The 22,354-nt window shown below is 53.8% G+C and overlaps 1 protein-coding gene, 1 non-coding gene and 1 pseudogene across 2 annotated transcripts in view; 1 reads left to right on the top strand and 2 right to left on the bottom strand.

Moving 5' to 3' along the window:
* LOC135889203 (uncharacterized) overlaps window positions 1–22,354 on the bottom strand; it is a 407,029-nt pseudogene that overhangs the window by 181,003 nt on the left and 203,672 nt on the right.
* The window catches only part of LOC135889377 (zinc finger protein 420-like), a 157,129-nt gene that overhangs the window by 133,099 nt on the left and 1,676 nt on the right, over window positions 1–22,354 (top strand). The window lies entirely within an intron of this gene.
* On the bottom strand, window positions 10,147–10,217 carry TRNAF-GAA (transfer RNA phenylalanine (anticodon GAA)). The gene has a single exon. It is a non-coding gene; the product is annotated as a tRNA-Phe (tRNA).

The raw sequence follows: 22,354 nt of genomic DNA, 5'->3' as shown, positions 1-22,354 counted from the left end.
TTACCAATCCATGAGAGGACCTTATGATGTACCTTATGATTGTACAGTTGATTCAGTTGCTTATTCTTTGGGGTTCAGACCCTCTGTTCTCCCCCTGAGGTGACAGAACCCTGATTGTCACATCTGTCTTTCACGCTCTGTCCCAGCCTCCCACACAGATAGATCCTGCAGCCAGCCCAGCTCAGGGAGCAGTGGGGACAGGTCATCTCATCCTGTCAAACCAAGCAACATGGGTCCCATTGAAGCTCGGATAGAAGATCCCATGCACCTCCTGGAGGTAAGAACCGTTCAGCCGTCCTGCCACTTGGGGCTCTTGCAACAAACAGGGGGCTCCTGCTACATATCCTGGTTGGGAGGTTTCCCTGTCCCCGGATCCCAGCCCTGGTACAGAGACCTCTTTCTCATCATGATATCCTCATTTTATTCTCAGAGGATGTGTCCAGGATCCTGGAGACTGTTTCCTGCTGCAGGAGGTTTGAGCAGGGAGAGAACTCGCTGTCACCACCCAAGGGTCTTCAACCCGGGTCTGCAGGGTTCATGGGAGCAGCCACACTCCAACCCTCCACCTGGAAGCCTGCTGAAAATTATAAGTAATTTTATAATTAAAACTTACTTACTTAGGACCCATGAAGTTCAGGCCCAGTTTGAGGCTCCACTCCTGAGGTCCTACTGGAGGAGTCCCAGGAAAGCTCATTGGCCCCTGGCCCTGCTTAAGACAGCAGCAGGAACAGGAGGCTGACTGAACACCAGGGCTGCTCCCTGTTCTGGATCTTGTGCTGCCTGTTTCTGCTGCCGCTCCCCTGGCTTGATTTCCTGGCATCTGATTTGTGGTAGTGATCGCAAGTTTGTCTTTTGCTGCTGATCTTCCAGTATCCTGACCCAGCTGACTCTTGACTCCTGTCATGTGAGTGTGGACTTTGGCTCTGACCAGTAGGTCTGGCTGCCCTTGACCGAGCCGTGACATTGACTTTTGTACAATTTCTCCAATGCCCTTTTCTGCTCTCCAGAAAGATATACCAGTACCTTGGCTCCCAAAGTCCTAGTTGCCCGCTCTTCAAGGGCTGAGGGGTAGTGCTTGTATTGCCACCAGGATCAGTCCCAGCAGTAATTCCACCCACCCTAGCCTCAGCTCAGCTACTTTGTTTACCTGGGGTCAGGGACCACTTTTGAAGGCCTTAACGTGTGGGTGGAGGCGGGAGCAGAGGCTGAAGCTCTAGCAGTTTCCATCAAAGAACACCCCCCTGTCTTTCTATGGTCCGGCTAGGGCTCACCATCCATCTTGGAGCTGAACACCTGATGGGAGCTGATAGATTGTCCTTGGTGGGCCATGTTCTTGTGTGTGATGGAGGTGTGTGCCAGAGAAGGCCAGGAGCAGATGCACCATGCCTGGCCAGGACTGAGCTAAACAGCCTGTAATGGTAGGTGAGTCAAACCATGGCCACAATACAGACACCCTGGGCATCCATGGGGACTGAATCTGGGCCCTTCACTACCAAGAGCACAACTCATTCCAACTTGAGTCATGACAGTGGTGACCCCTGCCAGCCCCTCTGAGGTGGGTCAGTATTATCCCTGTTCTCTGGGGCATAGGGATAGAAAGCAACTGGCTGCAAGGTCACACACAATGTCACTGACAGAGGCAAGAAGGAAGCGTGGGACTGATACCCGTCCAGCTCCAACCACTAGACTCCACCCACTTCCAAAGTCAGAGAACCCAGGAGCCCTGACTCTGACAGCGAGGCCTTAAATGACAAGACCAACCTCCCTCCCACTCAGGAAGCCATAGAAGGGACCATCTGCTGAGCTCCCCTTTGCAATGCCACTGTCAGAGACCATTGCTAGTGGGTGCCAAGTGACTGAGCAGGAAACTGCTTGAGAGCCTCCTAGAGACTCGCAGGTGTTTGACTGTGACTCTCTGGGAGCCATGGCAAGAGACTCTCCTGCTCTAACAAAGGATTTCTGGTCTCCTAGACAGTCAGCCAGTGAGGCCCATTTTCAGAATGTGGTAGAGCCCTTTGGCGATGGTTGGAGGATTCACCATGTAGGTGGCAGCAGCTGCAGTGCCTGGGGTCCCCATGGGACAAGTCTCCACTCCTGACACTCCAGGCTAATCTCCCACTGCTCTCCGTGGGGCTTGGCTTTAGCTGCTGGGCCTGTGTGCCTAGACAGAGGACTCGGGTATTTCTATCTGCCTGCTCAATGGCAAATACAGCCACCCAAAGAAGTGAAGAAGAATGGAAGTGAAAGAGTAAAGCTGGACCATCCGCTGAGCTGCTGCAATCAAGTGAGCAGAGCAGGGGAGAGAAGAGGGAGAACTCGAAGGTGGCTGGCGGCAGTAGGGAGGAGAAGCATTTTTGGAGCCAGGAGAGTAGAAATAAATAGTTAATGACAAATACTGCCGGCTTTGTCTTGTGGTGAAGGGTTGAAAAGGGGTCTCTTTATTATCACACTAAACTTTAAAATAGCTGTGTATGATGAAAGGGCAGGTGTGACGGGTTGGATCACAGAACCCCCCCTTGGGAGCTGCCACCTGATGTGCAAAGACTATCCCTGCTCCTGTTTTCCCTGCCAGCTCAGGACTCCAGCCCCCTGTCTTGCTGAGCCAGACACTCCCGTCTGCTCCAACACAGACCCAGGGTCTGAATTGCTTGCCCCAAAGCTGCAGGTTTACCTGAAAACAGCTCACAGAAGTGTGCTTGTCTTTAGCACTCAGATGCCCAACTCCCCATGGGGTCTAAACCCAAATAAATCCGTTTTACCCTGTATAAAGCTTATGCAGGGTAAACTCATAAATTGTTCGCCCTCTAACACAGAGAGAGAGATGCACAGTCATTTGCTTCCCCAAGTATTAATACATACATTGAGTTAATTAATAAGTAAAAAGTGATTTTATTAAATACAGAAAGTAGGATCGAAGTGGTTCCAAGTAAGAACAAAGTAAGTCACCAAGCAAAATAAAATAAAATGCGCAAATCTATATCTAATCAAACTGAATACAGATAATCTCACCCTTAGAGATGCTTCAGTAAGTTTTTTTTTTTTCCCCTCAGACTGGACACCTTCCAGGCCTGGGCACAATTCTTTCCTTGGTACAGCTCTTGTTCCAGCTTAGGTGGTAGCTAGGGGATTCTTCATGATGGCTTCTCTCCCTCTTTGTTCTGTTCCACCCCTTTATATATCTTTTGCATAAGGCGGGAATATATAACTGTGAGGGCCTATTGTAATTATGCAAAGTGGGGGCCATTAATGGTGGTTTGAAATCTTGATGACTCCCATTAACCAGGACCATTGTCTGCAGATGGCTCTGTTTTACCTGCAAGACTTCATTACCCACTTGCCAGCACACACATATACAGGAAGCAGTAGTGAGCTCTTGTCCTTCTTTTCTGGACTAGCCACCAGAAAAAGGACATGATACGTGTGGCCAAGGAAATAGAGAGGCAGTGTTGCCTGTTAATATGGCTCTTGGGGGGGGAGCTCGGCAGGTTACTCTGGACTAGGTAGGAGCCACATGTCTCCAAAGCTGCACATCCCGAGGCTCCAGAGACCTCTCTCCAGATCCCAGAGCTTCCTGAGAGTCCTAAAGAGCCAGATGGAATCTGGCCTCTCTCCCCCACCCTCAGCAGTCCAGAAAAAGTGACTTGTAGACATGTTCTGTGTCCTCTCCTGCCACACTCACCTGTTGGTGACTAATGCAGTCAGAGTCCAGGCTCGGTGTCATGCATTCCTCTGGGCTGTGACAAGCAGGAGGACGTGAGCTGCAATGGATCCTCCTGTGCATGGGCTGAGTGGGCAACCTCTCTCCTGCCATCTCTGGTTTCCAGCCCACATGCACTAAGGAGGGGGTGATGGACTTACCCCAAAGGTGGGGATGGGAAGAAGCAGAACAGCCTTGCTCTTTCTGTCTGTTTTGCTCATTGATGTATTGGAGTAAACAGGTCGCTGTGCAGCTTTGATCTAGAGCTTGGATCCCAATGACCGACCAGCAGCCCACAGCCCCCCCCCTGGGTCTGCCCCACATGGTTACTCCTTACAGTCTGACCTTCAGGGCCGACTTTAGGCCAATTCCACCAATTCCCCCGAATCGGGCCCCGCGCCTAAGAGGGCCCCGCGCCCAGTGGCCGGGCTGCCGGGGTGGGGGCAAGTGGCCAAGAATCCCTTCCCTGGCTAGAGGCTCCTTTTTAATTTTTACTCACCCGGCGGCGCTCTGGGTCTTCGGCGGCACTTCGGCAGCGGGTCCTTCACTCGCTCCGGGTCTTCGGCGGCACTTCGGCAGCGGGTCCTTCACTCGCTCCGGGTCTTCAGCGGCACTTCGGCGGCGGGTCCTTCACTCGCTCCGGGTCTTCGGCGGCACTTCGGCGGCGGGTCCTTCACTCGCTCCGGGTCTTCGGCGGCACTTCGGCGGCGGGTCCTTCACTCGCTCCGGGTCTTCGGCGGCACTTCGGTGGCGGGTCCTTCACTCGCTCCGGGTCTTTGGCAGCACTTCGGCAGCAGGTCCTTCAGTGCCGCCGAAGACCCGGAGCGAGTGAAGGACCCACCGCCGAAGACTAGGAGCGCCGCCCGGTGAGTACAAGCCCCACGTGTTTTTTTACGTTTTTTTTTTAGTCATCCCTGCCGGGGTCCCGTCGAAACTGTTCGAATCGGGCCCCGTACTTCCTAAAGCCGGCCCTGCTGACCTTACCCCCCTTCCAGCCCCAGATTCGCCCTCTAATCATCCTATTGCCACTCAGAGACACAGACGTGGAAGTGCTGATGGAGGGAGGGGTGACTGTAGGATGGGGTTCTTCTCTAAAGATGGCTGGCAGAAAGGTGGTGCTCAGCTCTGTCAGCGACCTGCCCAGTTGCCTCGCTGCCAGGGGATGCAGACGTTTCTGTAAGGCGCTTAAAAGGGTATTTGAATGGATCTGCCTGGAGACAAAGCAATGGTGCAATGAGGATGAGCAATGGTGTGAAAAGAAGAGCTTCAAATGTGTTAGATGTTTGTTAAGTCAGTCTGGCAAATTTAAAGAAAATACCAGTGCCCTTAGCATGATGCAGACACTGGCTGTTTCTGATCCAGGAAGACAGTGGGACCAGGTCTCATCAACGGGGAGGTGGCCACCCCGGCATGCACAAGGCTGAGCCAGCCAGTGTGGTGTGCGCTGCAGCCTGCCCCTACTCACTTTTGCTCCATCTGTATGACATCCCCTGTATGTCATCTGTATGACAGGTCTATGGGGCTGGGGCTGTCCTGCATGCAATTAAGAAGGGTTATGCATAGGTTTTGCAAAGTTTCAGTTCCCTGCAAAAGGCACAGGGCAGGAAGCACAAAAAGAGCGGGAACCTACCAGGGGGAGTTGCCTAGCAACCAGAAGGGTATTTAGGGAAGCCGGTCTGGTGGCGGAGGGGTTTTTTTACTCTTTCTCAGGAGAGTGAGAAGGTGCCTGCCTGCTGAGCTGTGATTTTAAGCACAGTAGCACTCAGGATCTCTCTCTCTCCCTAACAGCAGGGATTAGCTGTCAGCCCGTGACATCTGTTGATACCAGTAAGTGCCTTATGGTCGGGGTTTGTTGTTTTTGGGGAGCACACTTGCAGACACTCAGAGGTAGGCTCTTACTTGCAGCCAGGATGGCGCAAAGGGGTTAGGGTGGGAAACTAGTGTCAGGGACACTCACCTGAACTCGTCGGCAGCAGTCCCTGTCGGAGGAGGCGTCTGATCCAGCTCAGATAAGAGTCAATCGTCCTGCAGTGTCACCTGTGAAGGAGTTAAGGTAGAAGGTCTCCAGTCACCACCTTGTATGCTTGCCTGTGTGTTTGTTGGATGTAGGCTCTATTGTTATTCCCCTCCCTTCCCTTCCTCCCTTTGCATTCTCCCTTAGTAATTAAAGGAACGTTTACACTTAAACAGCAGTGGGGGTGGCATTCTTTCTAGGCAAACTCTGATAGACGGGTGCGGAGGGGACCTGCAAAGGATTAGTAACCTCGAGGGTGACCAGACGTCCCGATTTTATCGGGACTGTCCCGATATTTCCTTATTTGTCCCGCATCTCGACCGATGTGCAGTCGGGACACTGGACAAACAAGCAAATACTCCGGAGCCCGGAAGTGCTCGCACCCCGCCCGCCCCGACTCCGCCCTCTCCTTCCCCCATTGGCTCCCTCCCCGAATCCCCGCCTCTTCACCAGGCACACCATTCCTCCTCCCTCCACAAGCGCTGGAGGGAGGCCTGGGAGATGCAGGGGAAGCGCGGGGCCGGGTGAGAGTCCGGCCTGGCCCTGAGTGCAGGCAGGACTCAGTCGGGCGGTACCTGGAGGGAGAGTAGGGGGGCGGCCCGCGGGGCCAGGCGGCGGCTGTTCTCCCCCCCTGGCAGCGGGACTCGGGAGCAGCCGCTGCTGCAGCTCCCACTGCCGCGGGGGGAGGAAGCGGCCGATGGCCAAGCTCGGCAGCTGCGGCTCTGGCGCCCGGGCCCGAACCCCCCAAGCCTGGGCCTGCTGCGGGGACCCAGCAGCGCGCACGCTGCGCCCAGCCCCTGGCCAGTCGTGTCTGGGCTGCTGCCCAGCTGGTGCAATCCCGCGGCGGCCCCCGGGCGGAGGCATTGGCAGCCCAGCCCCATTCGTTCCCCTGCAGGACCCGAGCGGGACAGTGACCTGCCTGCAAGAGAATCCCCTGATCCCTCTAAGCAGTCCCCAACACTGCCTTCTACCAATGGGCGAGGGTTTCACTCCCCCCCAGGCCATCTCGGAAGGGAAACGTGCACCAATCAGAACAGGTGACGGCCTCTTCCACGCAGTGTTGTGTTGGGACTCCCAGGGCGATGCTGCCGGCCGCCAAACATTGAGCTCCAGAGATCGGCGGCTTCTGGCCTAGACTTTTGGGCACTTAGCCTCAGGGCGGTTTGGCCTAATGGCCAGAGTGAAAATGGCTGCCCTCCCTCTCGGGGCTGTGTGGCCCAATGGCCAGAGTCAGTGCAGCTGCCCTTCCTTGCAGGGCTGTGTGGCCCAGCGTTCAGAGTTAATATAGTTGCCCCCCCTCTTGGGGCTGTGCAGCCTGGTGGTACGTTGGGGAGCTGGGCCATGGGATGGATGACGGCCAGGGCAGGGGTCCTGGGTCTTCTGGGCTGGAGCCTGCAATGTGCATCCTCCATTTTCGGCGTCTGCCTAGACTGAGCTGAGCTGCTCCCTTTCACATGGTGCTGCAGTTGTAGCATGCCCAGCAGGGCGGGGGAGGGGCTTGGCTTCCTCTGCCTAGACTATGGGGTTAACTCCCCCCCCCCGCCCCCTTGGTGCAATTTAACCCCTTTGCTTCTTGTCCTTTGCTTTGCCCCCTGCGAAGAGGTCGGTACAATACTCAGGTTGGTCCCCTAGGCTCAGCTCTGGTTCTCAGAGGTCCTGAAAACCCTGTCCCACAAATCTCCATGCACATTTCTGAAAGGACAGAGTCAAAAAGCCACCTGCCTTGTCAGCGGGACAAACCTGGAATCCTGTCCGACCTCCTGGTTCTCTTGGTCGGCTGAGGTGGCTCGGGGCGACCCCTTCTGGACATCCGCCAGACAACCGGCCATCAGGTCAACCCGTTCCCTTCAATGGGGTTGAACTGGGGGCCGAGTGGGGACTGGGAACGTTTCCCCGGGCAGATCAGACTCGGCCTGACGGGCAGGGTCCGAACCAGGCGGGCAGCCGCAGGAACCGTTGTGGGATGAAAGCATTGGGGCCGCTGAGACAGGGACCCGGCCATCAGGCAAGCTGCCTGGGGCTCCCCATCCTCGGCCGCAGCAAGGGGCTGCTCCCCGGCGCCGACAGGATCGGGCCCCTGGACGTCCGAAATATTTTTCTTTTCCTTTCTCGCAATCTCTGGGCAGCTAAAAGTCCGGCGGCGGAGCAGGGCTCAGAGGCTGCCTGCCGTGGCCCCAGGCCGCTCCCAGAAGCGCTTGGCTGCTGGCACGTCTCTGCAGCCCCTGGGGAAAGGGGGGTTAGGCAGCTCCACTGGCTGCCCCGCCCCAGCACTGTCCCCACAGCTCCCATTGGCTTGGAACCGGCCAATGGGAGCTGTAGGGGCGGCGCTTACAGGTGTGGGCAGCGCACGGAGACCTGCTGCTCCCCCTCCCAGGGGCCATACGCACAGACGTGCCAGCAGCTAGCCGCTGACCGGGAGCCGCCTGTGGTAAGCACCTCCCAGCCAGAGCCTGCACCCCAACCCCCAGCTCCCTCCCAGACCCCACCACTCTGCCCCAGCCCAGAGTCCCCTCCTGCACCCAAATCCCCCCCAGAGCCTACACCCCTCACCCCCCCGTCCCTTGACTGCCCCTTCCAGAGAACCCCTGTCCCTTCACCAACCCCCTGGTTCCCTTACTGTGCTGCTCAGAACAGCGTGTCAGGCTCCCCAGTGGAGCGCCCAGCCTGGTCCTGCCCCTGCAGAGTACAAAGCTTTGCAGCAAACCAACATATCTCTAGGAAGTCTCATTGAGATTTGAACTCAGATTGCAGGATTCAGAGTCCTGAGTGCTGACCGTTACCCCATGGGACCTGCTAGCATTATGTTTTCTGGACCCCTGTGACTCTCAGCTGGCTGGTTTGCACTCTGCTCTCATTCCTTCCCACCAGCGGCTTCCTCTCACGGGACTCTCTCTCCTCCTCCAGCGACTATAATCCTGATCTACCGCATCCGTGGGTCCTGCCCTGAGTCCCCACATCTCCCTGCTTTATCTCTGTTCCCTGCAGGCCACAAAAATGTCCGGGAAGGCCGCCCCTCCCTTCACTCGGTGGTCCTACTCATATCAGCCAGCTGCAGCCTCATCTCCTGGAACTCAGCCAGCTGTCGCTTGATCCAGTCGTACAGTCACATGCTGACTGGCTCCCCTGTCTGGATGGTCTTGTGGAAATCCCACAGGCGATGCTGCAGGACTTGGCACCGTTGGTTTCTTTAATGTTGCGTTGTTTACAAAGCCGCCAACTCCTCCATCACCGACTCTAATCAATCCCTCTGGTTGCCATAGAACCCTCCGATGTTTTCCCGTTCTGCCAACAGCACCAGGCCTCACCGCCCCGCCCCTTTATCTTGCAAACTCTGGCTGTTCAGCTTCCAATATCCTCTGCCGTGGGTCAGGGAATTGCCCACATTGAGCACACGGTGAGAGCTGCGTGATCCGAACAGTCCATTGGCACCACCCTGCACTGGGCTGTCGACATGCTCTCCTTCACATAAATCCGGTCAATGCAACTCCTGGCCTGTCCCCGCAGAAAGGTGTATCCCATCTGCGGCTGGTGTGAGCTCGGGTCAGAGAAACAGGAGGCTACCGCCCGCCCTCCACTGGTTCCACTATGGAAAAACAAGTCCTCTAAGCCGACCTTGTTACAGAACTTTGCCAGGTAGTGCTTATGTAAAAACGTTTCCTCTGATAGTCGGGAAAATGGAACCAGTGGTCCTCAGGCCGGCTGACACAATTAAAATCCCCCCCAAACACCAAACACTGTGCGGTCCAGAGGAAGGGAGCCAGTTCCTTCCATTGATCTTTCCTTTCACACCTTAACTGGGGACCATACACACTAATATAGCGGTAACCAGTGCCATGGAGCACAAAGTCCACCAGTAATGCCCTGCCTAATCAGACCTCCACCACCTTCTGTACTCACACCGCGAATGTGAAGAACAAGACTCCAACCCCATTATTCTTCTCTGGCCTGGAGGACCAGAAAGACGGGCCCCTCCTCCAATCACCCTCTGCTCATCGACCTACCCTAAAGTCATTAATGTGCATTTCCTGAACACCCACCATGTCCAAGTCCAGCTGCTCCAAGGCACTGAACATCAAGCGCCTCCTCCTGGGCCCCCGAATCCCTGCCACGTTCCACGTGGACACTTTTATACATGCCCCTTCCCCAGTTCTGCCATCGCTCTGCTGCGCAGAGGTGCTTTTGTCCCCAATCCCTGCCCTTCACAATCCAGGACCCACTCTGGCACCATCTCCAAGGGCCGCCCTGTCACTCTTTTCCCGCCACATTGGGTCGACCAATAAGTCGTGTGGGAAAGACAGCTCCCATCTCTCATTGTTAAAGGTCAGGTGGGCCAACTAGGGGCAGAAGCCCATGCTCTGTTGTCCTGCTGGGGAGCTCAAAATCAGGGATTCACCTCACGTAAAGGTGCCGCTGCACAAAGAGGGGTGAAAGGGCCTGCCAAAGCCTGGGATTGAACCAGAGACCTTTAGATCTTCAGTCTAATGCGCTGAACTGAGCTACTTTGGCAGCTGTATGGTGGCCTGCTTTCCTCTGTCCTGGATGTTTTGTCAGCAGCTGCACACAAAAAGGACGTCATTGTGAGCGGCCCATGAAGACAAGACTCGCTTTTGCTTGTCTTCCTCAGCTTGACGTGCTTCTCACCCCATTCCTGCCTTAGTTCCAGGGTTGACCTGGTGGTGGAAGGGGACTGGGGGCCAATGGCGTGAGAAGGAGGTTGAGCTGGACCCGGAGCTAGACTAGAACCTGGCGGTGGGAGTCTGCCCACCACTTGCAGCCCCACCCTGTTGTCCTGGCTTCCCCCACTAGACGTCATTGGGCTTCTGCCTCCTAGGGTTACCATCCATCCATATTTCCCCAGCTTTTTCGTCTTTAAATAGGCATGGTAAGGGGAGTCCTAGGGAGCAGGGGGAGGGTTGCATGAGTCGGGAGTTCGGGGGGCTGTCAGGGGGCAGGGCTGTGGAGAGGGGGCAGTCGGGACAAGGCGCAGGGGGGGTTGGGAGTTCTGAGGGGGGCAGTCAGGGGCCGGGAAGTACTGTTTTTTGATTGTTTGATTGTAACCCTAGTTCTGTCCCTCCCCCGTTTAGTCCCAGCTCCCCCCTCCCCCACCCCTGACTGGCCACGCCCCCAGCTGTTTGACCCCCCCCCCCAGTCAGTGTCCGCCCCCTGCCCAGACTCCGCCCATCCCCCCACGCGATTGGCCCCTGGCCCCCTGGGTGCCCCCCACCGAGCAGGGGAGTTTAGGGCCAAGTCAGGGCAAAGTGAGGGCGCAGCGGCTTCAGCAGGTGATACTGCGCATGCGCCGTGTGTTCCGCGTGCATGCGCAGTGCAGCCAAGACAGCGCGCGCGGGGGCTCAGCGCCGCCGAACCCGCCTCCGGGGTCTGACCCGGTGTCACCGCGTCTGACGGGCCAGGTACAGGGGCGGGGCGGGCTGGGCCCGAGAGGACGGCAGCGTCCCGGGGCAGGCTGGGAGCTGTAGTTCCCGACGGACCACGGGCCGGAAATGACGTCGGCCCAACCGACGGGCGGAAGCGGTTTGCGGTGAGCGTGAGGGCGGCCCCCCCACCCTCTGATTGGCGGAGAGACGCCAGACGCAGCAGCGCGCGCGGGGCCGGCCGGACCGAGACTCCCGGAGCCAGGGGTGGGGGAGGGGCAGAGGGTGTGAAAGGGGGGGTCAGGTGAGGGGGGTTGGAAAACTGTTGCTGTGAATCTCTCTCAGCGTAGGGGGGGAGGGGACGGAAGGAGGTTCGATCCCCTGCTGCAATGATCCGTTTAAAAGGAGTCCGGCCTCCTCCTTCCTGAGCCCTGTTTCCGGTCTCGCTGAGACGCGGGTTAATCCGGAGTCACTGCAAGGCAGAACAGGGAGTGACTCCAAATTCCCATGGGGGAGATAAGATCAGGATGTGACCCTGTGGGGAGCGGGTTTCAGTTGTTGCCAAAGGGGGGAAAGTTACTCAGTTTCTCTCCGTCTCTTTCTCTGCCTCAGGATATTGGGGTGGAGCTTCCTGGGAGCCCAGGCTGAGCAGCTGCTGCTCCCCCAGCGGGATCGGGGCTGGGGAGTGACCTCTGCGCCCAGCCAAGGTGAGGATTTTCCCCAGCTGTGATTAGCCCCATAGGTCAACCCAAGGCTCTGCCCACCCCAACATCTGAGTCAGAGACGCCAGGTGATGGGTAGAGACCTCAGGGAACTGGGCATGAGAGTGACTCTGCACAAACAGCCCCTCGCCACCCCATGTCTCTCCTCCCCTTAGCAATTGCAGGAGCCGATCCAGCCGTAGGAGAGCGAACCCCCAGGATTGGCTGTCAGCCAAGGGAGGAGAAACAGGGGAAGAGAGACAAGGAGAAAAAGGAGAGAGACTGAAAAGGGCAGTGGGAGAAATAATTGGGGAGAGAAATTCCCAGATTTCTGACCGGCCCCACACACTTATTGCCGCATCCCTGGGCAGATTCACTTTCCTGGGAACAAGGTGAGGTGCAAGGGGAGCAAAACCCAGTTCCTGACTCTCCCTGTTCCCCCCAGCGATGGGAGTGTGCTGCCCTGGGGACAGTGTCGGGGAATCCCCCAGTGTCACTCCTTTTGTTCTGCTTTTCTCTCCCATTTGGTTCCCAGACTTTGTTACTGGGAGGGTTTCAAAATGTCTCTGTGGTTTAGTGCTAGTGGAAAGGGCCGGTCAGTGCTGTAATAAAGTGACCAAACATTTCCCCAGCATAGAATCATAGAACTGTAAGGCTGGAATGAACATTGAGAGGGCATCTAGTCCAGCCCGCAGCATTGAGGTGTTTGTCCAACCTGCCCCAATGATGGGGATTCCACCACCTTTCTTGCTAATCTATTCCAGTGCTTAATTAGATTTTTTCACAATTGAGTCACATGGTTGACTCAGATTCAATTTGTGATCCACTATAACCCCCGATCATTTTCAGTAATATTACCCCCTAGCCAGCTATTCCCCTCTTTGTAGTTGTGCATTTGGGTTTTCCTTAGTGAAAATATTGAATATATCAGATCCAGGACTGGCTCCTGGGGACCCCATTGTAGACATCCTCCCAGTTGGACAGTGAACCACTAATGATTACTGTCTGAGTACAGCCTTTCAACAACATTGACACCCATTTTATAGCACTTTCACGTCCACCACATTTCCCTAGTTCACTATGAGAATGTCATGGGGGCCTGTGTCAAAAGCCTGACTAAAATCAAGATGTGGTCCTGTCTACAGTGTCCAGTACCCCTGTGAAAGCAGGACATTAGATTGACTTGGCATTATTTGTTTTTGCAAATCCATGCTGGCTATAAATTTTCACCTTACTGTCCTCTAGGTGCTTACAAATTGATTGTTTAATAATTTGTTCATTCCAGGTATCTAAATAATGCTTGACTTTATTCCCCAGTCCTCTTTGTTCCCCTTTTAAAAGATGGGTACTATGTTTACCCTTCTCCAGTCTTCACCGTTCTCCAGGTGTTCTCAAAGATAATCGCTAATGGTTCCGAGATTGCCTCAGCTAATTCCTTGAGCGCCCTAAGATGAATTTTATGGCCGTGTTTAATATATCAAATGTATCTACATATTTTTAACCTTTTATTTCCTTATTGTGGTGTCTGTTTCTTCCTCCTCTTGGTTAATAATAATAAAGGCCCTACGTGAATCGTGGGCTGGTCTTCAAATAATTGCAGCTGAGTTGCAAAGAAAGCTTGGAAAATCGCAGAAAAGTAATAATGGACCTTTCTTAATTGCCGTAATTTGGAAAAGCTACAGCAGACCTATTTGTTTAAGAAAAAGCTGCTGGAATAATATGAACACTCAACTATTACATTATGCCTGTGAATTTTTTTGGTAACCAGACAATTTGGTACAGCTAGAAGGCCATAACTAGGGTGGGGCGAGTGGGCCAGCCACCAAGGGCACAAAGCAGGTTACATCAAGGGCACAAAGCCACCCCTACTTCTCTGCCTTCAGAGCTGGGCACCGGCCAGCATCCACCACTCTCTCACCACCCAGCTCCAGGCAGCTCTGCTGCCAACATCAACTCAGGAGTAAGGGTGGCAATACCGCAACCCCCTTTTGGGTCTGGAACCCTAGTTTGAAAAACACTGTGGAGAAATCACACTTTTTCGTGGGTTACTCACTACGTAAATAGTACGTTTTGTGGGTGTATAACACGTCCATGAAGTTCACTATTTATGCCATGAACAATCCTTGAAAATTGTATGATTTCCCCCTCCCCTCCATGATTTAAGTAGTACCCTACTTATTGCCTTCTATGTCCCTTGCTAGGTGTAACTTATTTTGTGAGTTAATCTTTCTGATTTTGTCCCCACATGCTCACGGTACTCAATGTCGTGGGGGAAACAACAACAGAAAATGTGGAAATGACAGAAGTGCTAAATGACTTTTGTTTCAGTTTTCATCCAAAAGTTTAGTAGCAATTGGACATCTAACTTAATGAATGCCAGTGAAAATGAGGTAGGATCAGAGGCTAAAATAGGGAAAGAACAAGTTAAAAATTACTTAGGTTAGACGTCTTCAAGTCACCAGGGCCTGATGAAATGCACCCTAGAAAGCTGAAGGAGCTGACTGAGGAGATATCTGAGCCATTAGCGATTATCTTCAAAAAGTCATGGAAGAGAGATTCCAGGGGACTGGAAAAGGGCAAATATAGTGCCCAGCTATAAAAAGAGGAGTAAGGACAACCCGGGGAATTACAGACCAATCAGCTTATTTTAATTCCCCGGAAAGATAATGGAGGAAATAATTAAGCAATCCATTAGCAAACACCTAGATGATAATAAGGTGATAAGTAACAGTCAGCATGGATTTGTCAAGAACAAGTCGTGTCAAACCACCCTAATAGCTTTTTTTTGACAGGGTAACAAGCTTGTGGATAGAGGGGAAGCAGTAGACATGGTATATCTTGACTTTAGTAAGGCTTTTGATACTGTCTGGCATGACCTTCTCATAAACAAGCTAGAGAAATACAACTGAGATGGAACTACCATTAAGTTGGTGCACAGCTGGTTGGAAAACTGTTCCCAGAGAGTAGTTTTCAGTGGTTCACAGTCAAGCTGAAAGGGCATATCAAGTGGGGTCTGTCAAGTAGGGTGGGGGAGTCAGGGCCCTGCACCCCCCACTTCCTGGGATTCACCGTGAGTCTCAGCCAGCCAGTAAAACAGAAGGTTCATTCGATGACAGGAACACAGTCCAGAACCAAGCTTGTAGGTACACACAACAGGACCCCTCAGTCAGGTCCTCCTTGGGGGCAGAGAGATTAGACCACAGACCTGGGGCTCCCTCCTCTTTCCCAGCCAACTCCAAACTGAAAACCCCTCCAGCCGTCTCACCCAACATCCCCCAGCTCCTCCTCCTCCAGCCTTTGTCCAGTTTCCCGGGCAGAAGGTGTCACCTGGCCCCAACCCCCCTCCTGGGCTCTCATGTTACATGCTCAGGTATCTTCCCTCAAGGGAAGTCTTCCATCCCCAGTGAGGACAGTCCCAGTAAAACTCCCCTGCAACATTCCCAGGTCAATACTCCCCACTCCCTGCTGCGTCACAGATTCCCCCCGGGATCAGTTCTCGGTCTGGTTCTGTTCAATATCTTCATCAATGATTTAGATAACGGCATAGCGAATACACTTATCAAGTTTGCAGACGACACCAAGCTGGGAGGGGTTGCAAGTGCTTTGGACGATAGGATTAAAATTCAAAATGGTCTGAAGTAAATAGGATGAAATTTAATAAGGACAAATGCAAAGTACTCCACTTAGGAAGGAACAATTGGTTGCACACATACAAAATGGGAAATGACTGCCTAGGGAGGAGTACTGTGGAAAGGGACCTGGGGGTCATAGTGGATATCCCTCCCCCCCCACCCCCGCCTTCCCTTCAGGTGGCTTTAGCAGTCTTTCTTCTTGGGCAGACAGGCCATGGAGAGGAGTCATTTTATTTGCCTACCTCCCCACTCTTAAAAAGGATTTACATAAGGTGGGAATCCTTTGTTTCCCAAACTTGCTTCCCCCTTCCCTTCCAGTGGAAAGTTACTAGAAGTCCCAGGTAATGTTGAGTATCTGGTGACAAGACCACCTGACTCTAGTATCACAGTGTCCAGGAGTCAGTAGCAGTATGGAGCCTTTTCACAGTCCATAGTCCTTGCTGATGGCCCATCCGCCCTGTCTGGCTTTTCCGTTGTTGTAACTGAAGTGTTAGCAGTGGGCGTCACCCAAAGGAGCATAGTTGAAATACAGATACATTGTCAATATTCCCAACTTCAGATACAGAAATGATACGTGCACACAGATTGGATAATCACAGTCAGTAAATTATAACCTTTCCAATGACTCATTTTCTTACAAGACCCATCTTGCACTAAGTCCATCTCAGTTATCTCATATTCATTTCATAAGCATATTTTCATAAAGAATATGGATGGAAATGTCACACTCACATACCAGTTTTCAGAGTTCGTTGAAGTCTGCCTTTTCAAAGTCCGTTGTCCTTATTTTCCTTCTCTAATGCCTTCCTTCTCTTAGAATCACAAAATCATCATTTCATGAACAATTTCGTCTATATTGCTTTCCACCTTCCGTTTCCTAACTAATTCCCGCCTGTTAGTCAGAATCCATCCTAAAATGCCCCCTCCCACTCCCCCAGTTACTACTTCCATCTTCTGACACAAACAGGTGTCCCCAACACATTCCAAGAACTTGTTGGACACTTTGTGTTTGTTTAAATTCCTTTTCTAAACGGTGTCTTGGTAGTTAAAGCCCCGCCCCCCCTTGTGTTTTGAATATTTCTCTTATTTGCATGACAGAGTCGAGAACGTTAGTCTGTGGGGAAAGAGCCGGGGGGAATTGTGATGTGACGTGACTGTCCTGTTCTGACACATCCCCTTCTTGCCCTGACAGGCTGCAGCGTTACGTCCCATCCTTCCAGGGACCAGGGAAGGGAAATGGCTGCCGTGGAGCTGGCTCAGGTAGGGATTATCGGGGAGTTGCTGGTGGGTTCCTGTTGGCGGGAGAAGGGCAGTAAATGCATAGGAGGTGGTGTATCTGGCGGTGGTCAGGAGGTGGGAGGGGGCAGGAAATGCATAGGAGGTGGTGTATCTGGTGGTGGTCAGGAGGTGGGAGGGGGCAGGAAATGCGTAGGAGGTGGTGTATCTGGCGGTGGTCAGGAGGTGGGAGGGGGCAGGAAATGCGTAGGAGGCGGTGTATCTGGCGGTGGTCAGGAGGTGGGAGGGGCAGGAAATGCATAGGAGGTGGTGTATCTGGCAGTGGTCAGGAGGTGGGGGGCAGGAAATGCATAGGAGGTGGTGTATCTGGCAGTGGTCAGGAGGTGGGGGGGCAGGAAATGCATAGGAGGTGGTGTATCTGGCGGTGGTCAGGAGGTGGGAGGGGGCAGGAAATGCGTAGGAGGTGGTGTATCTGGCAGTGGTCAGGAGGTGGGAGGGGGCAGGAAATACACAGGGTGGAGAAAGGGTGGGGGACAGGGTGTGACAAACCTGCTGGGATTTGTTTACGATGGGGGCTAGATTCTACCAACAGACCCATGGGGTTTGTGGGTGGAAATTCCCTAATTGGTCCAGCAGGAAACAACCCCCCAGGACTGGGCTGGGGAAACGTATCAGACTCCAATACTGGAGTCTGAACCTACTAGCCAGAGGGCAACCCCCAGTGAGGCCCGGGGAAGACACCCCATCCCTTCCCATCCAACCGCTGGCACTGGAGAAGGTGTTGGGATTCCTACCAGGGGGCTGTCCCTGGACACTCCTGGGGGCTCCATCTCCTGTATCCACTTCTGGCTGATAGATGAGTGTTGAATGTGAAGACCCTTGCCATCTCTGTCTGCTAGAAGGGGTGAGGGGCTCTCTCTCTTTCTTCCCTCACCCTGATGCCTCCTGGCTGCTCTGATGGGGAGGGGGTGGGATCCTGCCTCCCAGAGCTTCCATGTGATTGGCCCTCCTCTCCTGCGAACAATGGGGTTGTCAATGGGCTCTTGCTCTTTCAGGGGCCGGTGACTTTCGAGGAGGTGGCTGTGTATTTCACCGAGGAAGAGTGGGCTCTGCTGGACCCCGCTCAGAGAGCCCTCTACAGAGACGTCATGCAGGAGAACTATGAGAATGTGACCTCGCTGGGTAAGGATTCCCGTCCCCTCAGTTCTTAGAAGGGGAAATGAAGAGTTAAGGTTCACAATGCACCCTCAGCTTTGCCCGACAGGCGAATGACACCTAGACTAGCACTCTGCCCTCCCTGCGACAGAACACTTTGGGAACAGAGCACAGGCGCAGGAGCACAAACGCTAACACCGTCTCTTTGCTAAGGCAAAACTTGGGGTTGGGCCCGATGTAGGGAACAGAAGCTGCCTCCCCCTCGCCCTGCACTCAGACACTGAGCCTACTGCACACAGTCCATCTCAGACCTTCCTGCTGTCACCACCCCTTTCCCCTTCCAATGAAGATTCCTGCTGAGTCGTTGCCTTCACTTACCCCTCCCTGAGGCCTGGAGACCCCTCGCATGTACGGCACCAGCCTGCTGACAATCCTTGTGGCAAGAACACACCCTTGTGCACCTTGATTGACGCGGCCTACACCACTCAGCACTGAAATGAGGAATACCTGGTCCTTCCAGTTTCACGTGCACCTCTCTTCGTGTCACAGCTCTGCCAGGCTGCTCCAACTAATCCCTCCGCCATTCATGTAAAGCTAGAGCTGGCCCAGGGCACACTGCTGGAGTGCCTGCGGAGAAATGCTGGGGTTCAATCTGAGGAACATAAAACACACAGTGGCATGTTCTTAGTCCTTCCTTCTGGTGATCAATACATTTTAAGGCCAGGGGAGACTATTAGGTCATCTAGTCTGACCTCCTGTGTAATACAGGCCATGGAGTTTCGTCCGGTTACCGTTGTAGTGCACTGAATACTTTGTGTTTGATGAAAACCTCTTCCGGAAAGGCATCCTGTCCTGACTTGAAGCCTTCAAAAGGTGGAAAATTGGCCCCTTCCTTGGGTAGTTTGTTAACCTTTGCACCACCCTTACTGACCTATTCCCAGTGACATTTGCCAGCTCCAGGGCTAGGGGATAAGGGCAGAGTTAAGGTTGCATTGCAGGGGTGGTGTGTAGTTTAATTCTTCATTTCCTGGTTTTCAGAGATCTTATTTTTCACCACCATCCACATGCTGGAAGGGCCCGAGGCAGCACTAGGCAACCTTCACTCTGTTTAATGTACTTTATGGGCGTTTAATTTCCTTGATTTTCTGTTTAATGGATTTTTTTGCCACTGTAACTGTGTCGACACTACGGTTTTTGCTGCAATTTACGTCAGGTCGGGTGTGATTTTTCACATCGCTAACTGCCAGAGCTCTGGGCTCAGAGGTAGTCCCAGCACCTCGGGACAGTCCCAAGGGGGTCTCTGTGACCCAACCCATCACAGGGGGCGCTTGTGGGGGGTAGAAAGGTGAGGATTCAGGGAGTCAGAGATTGTAGCACGTCACTGAGGCTGCTTTTGCTTAAGTCTCTAATGACCTGTCCCTAGGCAAAGCTCAGAACCAGCACTCCATCCTCCTCCTCCTCGACCTGTCAGCTGTCTGACACCACTGACTGTGGTCATTGTCTTGGAATCTGATCTTCCCTTATCCTCTCCTGCTTAGGGTTAGGGTGGGGAGAAGTAGTAACTGGCTTGTTCTGCAGCATGGGATGTTTAGGTTGGATATTAGGAAAAACTTTCCCGCTGTGAGTATAGCTAAGTACAGGAATACATTACCAAGAGAGGTTGTGGAATGCTGGTCGCTGGAGGTTTTTAAGAAGTGGTTAGACAGATGGTCTGTGTCTACTTGGTCCTGCCTCAGGGCTGGAGGATGGACTAGCTGACATCCTGAGGTCCTTTTACCCCTGTGTTTCTGTGATTTTATGATTCCTTATTGTAGCCCTTCCCTTTGACCTTGTCTCCCTCTGGAGAATGGGGGCTTTATTTAGTAGTTTTTTTAATGAAAAATATGCATGGGTCAGCTTCCCTCTCAATTTGCTTTGTTTGTCACTGGGCGTGAAGGAGTGAATTCCTCTTGTGGGTTGGGGATGTAATTCCTGTTGAAGTAACATAGGCCTGCCTCCGTTTACATGGAAACACGATCAAGGACTGTCCCCATATGAATGCAGCACACTGGACAATGGAAGTCTCAAAGACTGGAGGTTAATGTGTAATGACTGGGTCCAAGGGAAGCAGAACATGAGAACACAACTTCACTGCACTTTGGGACACAGGAACTAGGGCTTAAGTTTGCTGCTTTTCAGGGCAAAAAGACTGAGACAAGGCAATAGCGAGCGAGAGAGATGAAATCAAGGAGGCTTTGAAAAAGCCGGGCAGATGCAACTGCCAAAATGAACGTAGAGTTCAGTTTTGCTTTCCCACACTGACCGAGGGATCTGTAAATCCTGTGTTCCCGTTGCCTAAGCAATGCAGCCTGGTTCTGAAAAGCCTCTTGTGTTGCTGCAAATACCGACTGGCTGCAGCACCCCAGAAGAGACGGTGTTTCTGAGGAGTCTGAAATCACTGGGACTCGCTGAGGTGCCATCATGACACACAGGGACGCTGCCTCCAGAATGGCCTGTCTCAGCATGGTGGAGCTGTGGGGATCGCCCTTCCGAAAAGCACTGCCTAGGAAGTAGCACATATTGGAATGTCTGCGCTGCCTCTGGGAGAGACCCTCCCAGCCTGGGTCCGCAGACTGGCCTTGGCGGGCTGTATATAACTGCGTATATGTTGCAGATTGGCCTGGAGCTCAGTCTCTACACCAGAGGTATGTGTACCCCTGGGGTACTGTGGTAGGGCGGCTGCCCCACCTCCAGGTGAGATTGGTCTACAGCTGGCCAGAACGGGTGGGCAGCCAATCAGGAGGGGCCTGTGAGAAGCCAATCAGGGCCAGGCTAGGCCCTATATAAAGGCTGCCTAGGAGAGAAGCAGGCAGTCTCTCCCAGACCTTCAAGGGGGAGGGTCTGTCTCCTGAGTGAAGGAGACCAGCACCTCGGACAGCGCAGTGCTGGGCAGGCTCGGGGGAGCAGAGGAGAGCTCCAGCCCAGTACATGTCAGACTGCGGGCCTACAGGGTGCAAGGGGTCAGAGGGGAAGTGACCCAGGGAGGACGGACAGACGAGGGGAGAGGAGGAGGATGGAGTGGCTGCCACTAGAGGGTCCCTGGGTCGGGACCCAGAGCAGTGGGCAGGCCTGGGTCCCCCTCTTCTCCCTTGTGCTGCACTTGGCCCTGGGAGAGCGGCCATATCAGACTGCAACATACCCCCGCCGAGAGGGGCTAGACTTTGAGTTGTGGTTGGCCACTGCAGCAGGAAGACTGCTGTTAACAACCCCCTCACCCGGAAGGGGGTGAGTGTGGACTAGGGGGCACTGCCGGAGGGCAGTGTCCTGAAGGGGACGCTGCCGAACGGGGAGCAACATGGGTCCGGATACCAGTCGGGCAGACGACGGACGGGACACCACAAGCAGAGGGCGCTCTGTGGTGGATAGAGCTAATTCCCAGACGTGCCAACAGGAGGTGCCATGGTGGTGAGTTCCAACCCGTCACAGGTACGCAGAGGACTTCCAGAGTTGCTACGGAAAAATCACTGGCCAAGTCAGTACAAAGCAAAATTTCATTCAATGAGTTGTTTATACTGATCTATATACTAAACTGAAATGTAAGTACAATATTTATATTCCAGTTATTTATTGTATAATTATATGGTACAAATGAGCAAGTCAGCAATTCATAGTGTACCACGACACTTTTGTATTTTTATGTCTGATTTTATAAGCAAGTAGTTTTTAAATGAGGTATGACTTGGAGATAGGGAAGACAAATCAGACTCCTGGAAGGGGTACAGTAGTGTGGAAAGCCTCTGGTCTACACAACTGTTTTTAATGTGCTAGCACAGGGGTGGGCAAACTTTTTGTCCCGAGGGCCACATCGGGGTTGTAAAATTATATGCAGGGCCGGGTAGGGAAGGCTGTGCCTCCCCAAACAGCCTGGCCCCATCCTCTATCTGACCCCCTCCCACTTCCTGCCCCCTAACTGCCCCCCTCAGAATCCCCGACCCATCCAACACCCCTTGCTCCTTGTCCCCTGACTGCCCCCCCAAGACACCCCGCCCCAACCACCCCCCTGGGACTCCATCCCCCTATCTAAGCCCCCTTGTTCCCTAACCGCCCCCTCCTGAGACCCCCAACCCCCCTGCTCCGTGTCCCCTGACTGCCAAGACCCCTATCCACACATCCCGCCCAACCCCCGGGACTACCACATCTATCCAACCCCCCTGTCTCTTGACCGCACTCCCCGAACCTCCGCCCCATCCAACCACCCTCTGCCCCTTAGACAACCCCCCGGCCCCCTTACCATGCTGCTCAAAGCAGCGTGTCTGGCTCCACACTCCCCCGAAGGAGCGTGCAGCCCCGCCTCCCCCAGAGTGCTGCCCACGCAGCTCGCTGAGGCTCCGGGGGAGGAGGGACAGTGGGGGAGGGGCCAGTGGGAGCCTCGGGGGCCAGATGTGTCCCACAGGCCATAGTTTGCCCACCCCTGTGCTAGCACCTACAGTGGAGCACCCATAGGGAGACACATCTCAACCATCGTTGATGCACAAGTTGAGTAACTTCTTCTTTTGCGTATTACCTGA

Source organism: Emys orbicularis, chromosome 15 (genome assembly GCF_028017835.1).
Source record: "Emys orbicularis isolate rEmyOrb1 chromosome 15, rEmyOrb1.hap1, whole genome shotgun sequence".
Taxonomy (NCBI): Eukaryota; Metazoa; Chordata; order Testudines; family Emydidae; genus Emys; species Emys orbicularis.
This window is presented reverse-complemented; position numbering and strand designations above follow the sequence as displayed.